Raw genomic sequence first — 6,036 nt, forward strand, 5'->3', positions numbered from 1 at the left:
CCCCAGAATTCTAACGGCAGCAATGGGGCAGTCGGTTCGGGGACCACATCAACGAGCCAATGCGGTCCCCGATCCGACTGAATTTTCTAACCTGGCCGATCGATATCTGGCCAATTTCAGGCCAGATATCAGTCGGCCAGGCCCCTTGTTTCTGCCCCTACACGGGCCGATAAGCTGCCGACTTGGTCCAAGGGACCGATATTGGCAGCTACTATCGGCCCGTGTATGGGGACCTTAAGTATGCTAAAAGATTAAACATTAAATAAACGCAATTGGCTTGTTCAAATAAGGATTCATCTTTATCTTAGTTGAAATCAAGTACAGGTATGGGACCTGTTATCCAGAATGCTTGGGACCTGGGGTTTTCTGGATATGGGATCTTTCTGTAATTTGGATCTCCATAACTTAAGTCTGCTAAAAATCATTCAAATATTGAATAAACCCAATAGGCTTGTTTTCCCTCCAATAAGGATTTATTATATCTTAGTTGGGATCAAGTACAAGGTCCTGTTTTATTATTACAGAGGAAAAGCAAATCATTTTTAAAAATTTGAATTATTTTCTTATAATGGAGTCTTTCTGGATAACGGGTTTCCGGTTAAGGGATCCCATACCTGTACAAGTAACTGTTTTATTTGCTTATAATGGAGCTTTCTGGATAACGGGTTTCTGGATAAGGGATCCCATACCTGTACAAGTAACTGTTTTATTATTACAGAGAAAAAGGAAATCATTTTTAAAAATTAGAATTATTTGCTGGAGTCAATAGGAGATGGCCTTCCCGTAATACGGAACTTTCTGGGTAACGGGTTTCCGGATAACGGATCCCATACCTGTATGATGTAGACATTGATATTCTGAGACAATTTGTAATTGTTTTTTATTTTTTGTGGTTTTTCAGTTATTTAGCTTTTAGTTTAGCAGCTCTCCGTTTGGAATTTCAGCAGATATCTGGTTGCTAGGGTCTTGTTTACCTTAGCAACCAGGCAGTGATGTGAATGAGAGACTGAAATATGAATAGAAGAGGGACTAATTAAAAAGCTAAGGAATAAAAATAACAATAAACATTGTAGCCTCAAAGAGAAAAATTTTTTGGCTAGCGGGGTCAGTGACCCCCATGTGAAAGCTGGAAAGATGTAGACAAAGAAGGCAAAAAATTCAAAAACCTTAAAAAAAATAAATAAATAATAATAAAGATAAATTGCAAAGTTGCTAGGAATAGTACATTCTATGACATACTAAAAGTTATCTTAAAGGTGAACCATCCCTTTAAGCTGCTGACTCATTCGGGTGCAGGCACAAGTAGCAGGCGTAGGGCTGAATTTTCGCCAATCGTTTTTCCGCTTGCCGAAACAATCAGCCCTACGCCACGTGTGGCATCAGCCTTACCATACCAAACAGCCCTAGAAGTTCTCTGTTTATTTAAGATAGCAGCTTCCATTTTAGTTTGGTGTGACATACCTTTCCTGCCTGCACACTGCTACCTGGAACAGCTCTCAGATCAGATTACAGTGGGTATGGGAGGGTGGAGAATGAGAAGGAAGGAGGAGAGAGGAGCAAACTGAGCAGACTTGTGCAGTGCCCAGGAAGTCTGACACAGAAGATCATGTGTACAGAATAGAAGGAAAGAAATGTGGTGTTTCTTTTCACAAAGGAACACCAGTTCTGTAAGTGTTTATGACTGTATTTACATAGACCTTTCTGATAAGCCTTACTTAGTTTTTACCTTTCCTTCTCCTTTACACCCTTACATATTAATTTTTTTCCTCCCCCTGCAGTTGATCCTTAATGCAGGGAACACAGAAAAACATCTAGTCCATTCTTCCACGTGCCTGAATGCAGGTGGAATGCATTAAGTGTTCCACCTGCATTCAGAGATTGCATGCATTCAACAAATACAGACAGATCCAGAAAAATGGGCTGCAGTTCTTAATGTGTTCCCCTGCAGTGGAGCACATGAGGCATCAACACGGGGGACACAGGAGCTAAAGCCAATGTGTAAGCACTCTTTGCCTTTTTACTAACCAGTGTCCTCTCTTGCTAAGCCACAGGAGGCTCTGTGAGTTTGGCCTTAACCTGTCTCGTCTGTCTTTAATCAGCTGCCAATAATCTAACCAGGGGAATTCCTAAGCCAGCCTCTTGCTGCAGCTAGTGCAATGAGCTACTGTGTTTAACCATGTAATTATTTAAACTTAAGAAAATTATTATTTTAGTTATTATAGGTCGTGTCCTTGAAAGTCTCTACTGAATATTCTGTATCCCAAGTTTTTCCATAGTTAAATGTCCCAAATGTCTTTCTTTTGCATGGCAATGCATTGTGGGTCATGGAGGAGAGAAGACAAATATGTACGAGACTTGAGCATTTTGATAACTGGTAGCTTGGTATGACTCCAAGTCTGGGCCACAGTACATGTTGCTGATATGCAAGCTTTGTAATGATTGTTTGCTCAGTACTAAACACACTTACTGTACAGTGATAACTTTTCAGTAAACCTGCTTTACAAGCTACAGTATTATTTTATGGAGAATATGCAACCATGGATATGCTTTTATCACTTGTTTTATAAGGTTTATAAAGTTTGTGTGGGGTTTATGAACCAAAACTGTTAGCTTCGATTATAATACTGTATACTTGCAGGTAAAGTTTCCTATACAATTTATACTATAATCCCCTCCCAATATTCCTGTAGGGCCCCAGACTTCTGTACCACCTTACCAGGAATATATGTTATCTTTGAAACTACTGCCAATGCAGAGTACACTGAGGTAGGAAAAATAACATGAGGACATCCTACACCTGACCCACCAGCTATTGTTGAACTACAACTTCAAGATCCCCATCTGAGATCCTTCAAAGAAGACATTTGTGTCCAACACCCACCCCCATGAATAGCGCGATAAAATAGCTGAAAAAACATGCTTGTCCATCAAGTTCAACCCTTTATGTCTAAGTGAAAATAGCCAAACTGTTAGTTGCATCCGTAGCCTCAGAGGTGTAAAAATTCCTTCTTAACTCGTTGTTAAGCTAACATACATAGTAACACAGTAAGTTAGGTTGAAAAAAAAACCATACATCCATCAAGTTCAACCATATATAAGCTGCCTAACTGCTAGTTGATCCAGAGGGAGGCAACAAACCCCATCTGAAGTCTCTCTAATTTGCCGCAGAGGAGGAAAAAATCCTTCCTGACTCCAAGATGGCAATCAGACCAGTCCCTGGATCAACTTTGTACTAAGAGTTATTTTGAGTAACCCTGTATTTCCTCCCTTGCTAAAAAGCCACCCAACCCCTTCTAAAAGGGAGAGAATTCCACATCTCCACAGCTCTCACTGTAGGTAGGGTCTTTGTATGTAACAACTGCCGTTAAGGAATCAATATGGTGGGCTCCAAGCCAGAGCCAAAAGGAAAATACCAGGGACCCCTACTGCAGTCGCCTCCTGAGGCCAGCTCTAATAACCAGGCACAGCAGCTCTACAATTCTAATCTGCTTGCTAGCCTGTATAGTCTGCTTCCTAGTACTGCAGGTTGCGCATAAACCTATATGGTTACGTGCATGATATACATGGCAGTGTAGACACCAGAGAAGAAGGTACGTGTCTGAGAACGTTTTAGCGGTAAAAAAAGTAAAAGTTACTATGGCTGAAACAAAAGCAATTTCTCGGCTTCAACAGGTCATCTGTGCATACATGTGACATGACTTAGAGAAGTGCAGCCCTAATCCCACTTCTTAAAAGTTGACAGTTCTGATCATATAAATGTAGGGACCCATAGGGTTAATTTGCCCCTATGGCTTTAAACCCTACCCTATGGTGTTACTGGGCAAAATCCATGTATCAGTTTAGAGTTTGCCTTATGCCTTATTGGTTATTTGGGTTGACCACACCACTTGCACTCTCAAATAGTGTTTAGCAGGTGTGTCTTCCTCTTTGACTGCCTCTGTGTCTCAGGTGGAAGGTCCAATGAGCCTGGGATCAACAGGGCCCCAGTAAAACCATACTTTACCCTAGAGTCATCACCTACTCTAGAGAAATCGGGGACAGGGACCCTGTGAATGAGGACCAGTTAGATAGTTACTCTTGTAGAGCACTTTCTAGTAAAGTGAGATAGAGAGGGAAGGAAGCAAGAGCAGATTTTGGCTCCACCAAGGAAAGTAGCTGGAAGTACCCTTCCATACAGGCATTGTTGCCTCAGCATAGGGCCACGGTTAAGACATAGGAGACAGGCAGTACCTAAACCCTGATCCACAGTCGGCTGTAGGACTCTCAAGCTAGGGATTATCAACCTGAGGACTGAGGTATATATCCTGACTGCTTCCATGGGGGTGCCAAGCTGACCAGGTGCATTTACCCTGCCCAGACTCTAAAGGGGGTGGGATAAACCGGTGTCCATCCTTTCTTTGCTGTCCTCAGGGAGTACTATCATATAACCTCTATTTGTGAGTATATTGCAATAACCCTGCATATTGATTGTCTCTGACAATAAACTAGTTCTATTGTTCAACTGCAAGAACCTTCTGGCGTCCATTTCTGCTATTCTGCACTGCACACAGTTCAGTGAGTTGTAGTTAAACTACACCTCTGGTTCCGCTGGTTACTTCTGTAGGGACCCATAGGGTTAAGCTCCCCTATGGCTTTAAACCCTACCTCTTCACATATCCACTGTTACTGGCAAAGCCCTTTGTATCAGTTTTCAGTTATGTCACTATACCCTATTGGTTTAGTTTGGTTGTTCACACCCCTTGCAGACTGATATAGTGTCTGACAAGGAGGTGTGGCTTCCTCTTTGGCTGCCTCTGCTTCTCAGGTGAAGGTCCTGGCAGCAGAACTAGGCCCCAGAAAAGCCATTTGCCCCAGAGTGTCACCATCTACTCTGGAGAAATCGGGGACAGGGCCCCGTAAACGAGGATAAGTAAGCATAGCAGACTTTGTCATAGCACACTCTAGGAGAAGTGAGATAGTGAGCCTTAGCAAACAAGGGCAGTTTAATAACCCCACCAAGGAGAATTAGTTCTGGAAGTACCTTTACATCCGGCAATGTTGCATCAGTGTATGGCAACACAGTAGAGATAGGAGACAGGCTACAATAAACCCTGATCCCTACTCACCCGAAGGACTCTCATACTAGGAGTTATCAACCTGAGGAATAAGGTATCTATCCGGACTATCTCCAATGGGGTATCAAGCTGACAGTTGCATTTACCCTGCCCAGACTCTACCAAGAGGTGGGATAAAACGGCGTGTACCCTTCTTTGTTTGTCCTCAAGGAGTGTTATCATCTAACCTCTATATCTGCTTGTATGTGAGTATTTGATCTAACCCTGCATTCCAATTGTCTTGGACAATAAACTTGTAGTATAGTTCAACTGCAAGAACCTTCTGGCGTCCATCTTTAATAATTTGCACTACACAGCTACAGTGAGTTGTAGTTTCACTACACCCTTGCTCCGTCTGGTATGTTCCACTTAGCGAAGGCCCATCCTGTTTAAGAGAATCGAATGTAACCCATGCTCTAAACTTAACACTAGACTGGGTTTTGTCTAAATATAGCCAAACAAGCGTTACACTTCCATTTAGTGAAGGCCCATCCTGAAGGATTGAGTCGCACGTATCCCTGCTCTAAACCTATACTAGCCGTGCTTTGATTGTTTTACAGCCAAATAGGGGTTACATAAACATACAGCCACTGAAAGCTAAATCCAGGGCCAACTCTCCATTTCTATGTGCCCAAAGGAGCCTTTCTTTGTAAGATTCCTTTCACTTGTCCCTAGATTCTGCTCTAAACTGTGTGGTCTTCACAGAGAAACTTCTGCAGGGGAACTCTAATACTTTGTATGCCAGAAGATTAAAAAAGTACTTTTGGTTATCACAAAAAAAAAATTTCCTTCTTGGTCAAATTGGAAATAGGCTCTAATGGCAGCCAGGAAAAAAGTCTTTATCTCGCTTCCTGGTATAAGCAGATGCATATTAGAAGCGGACACACCGCCCCTTACTAGCAGCTTCCAATTGTGGAAAGCTGAGTTAGGCTGTCTGCTCATT

This window comes from Xenopus tropicalis, chromosome 10, assembly GCF_000004195.4.
Source record: "Xenopus tropicalis strain Nigerian chromosome 10, UCB_Xtro_10.0, whole genome shotgun sequence".
NCBI lineage: Eukaryota > Metazoa > Chordata > Amphibia > Anura > Pipidae > Xenopus > Xenopus tropicalis.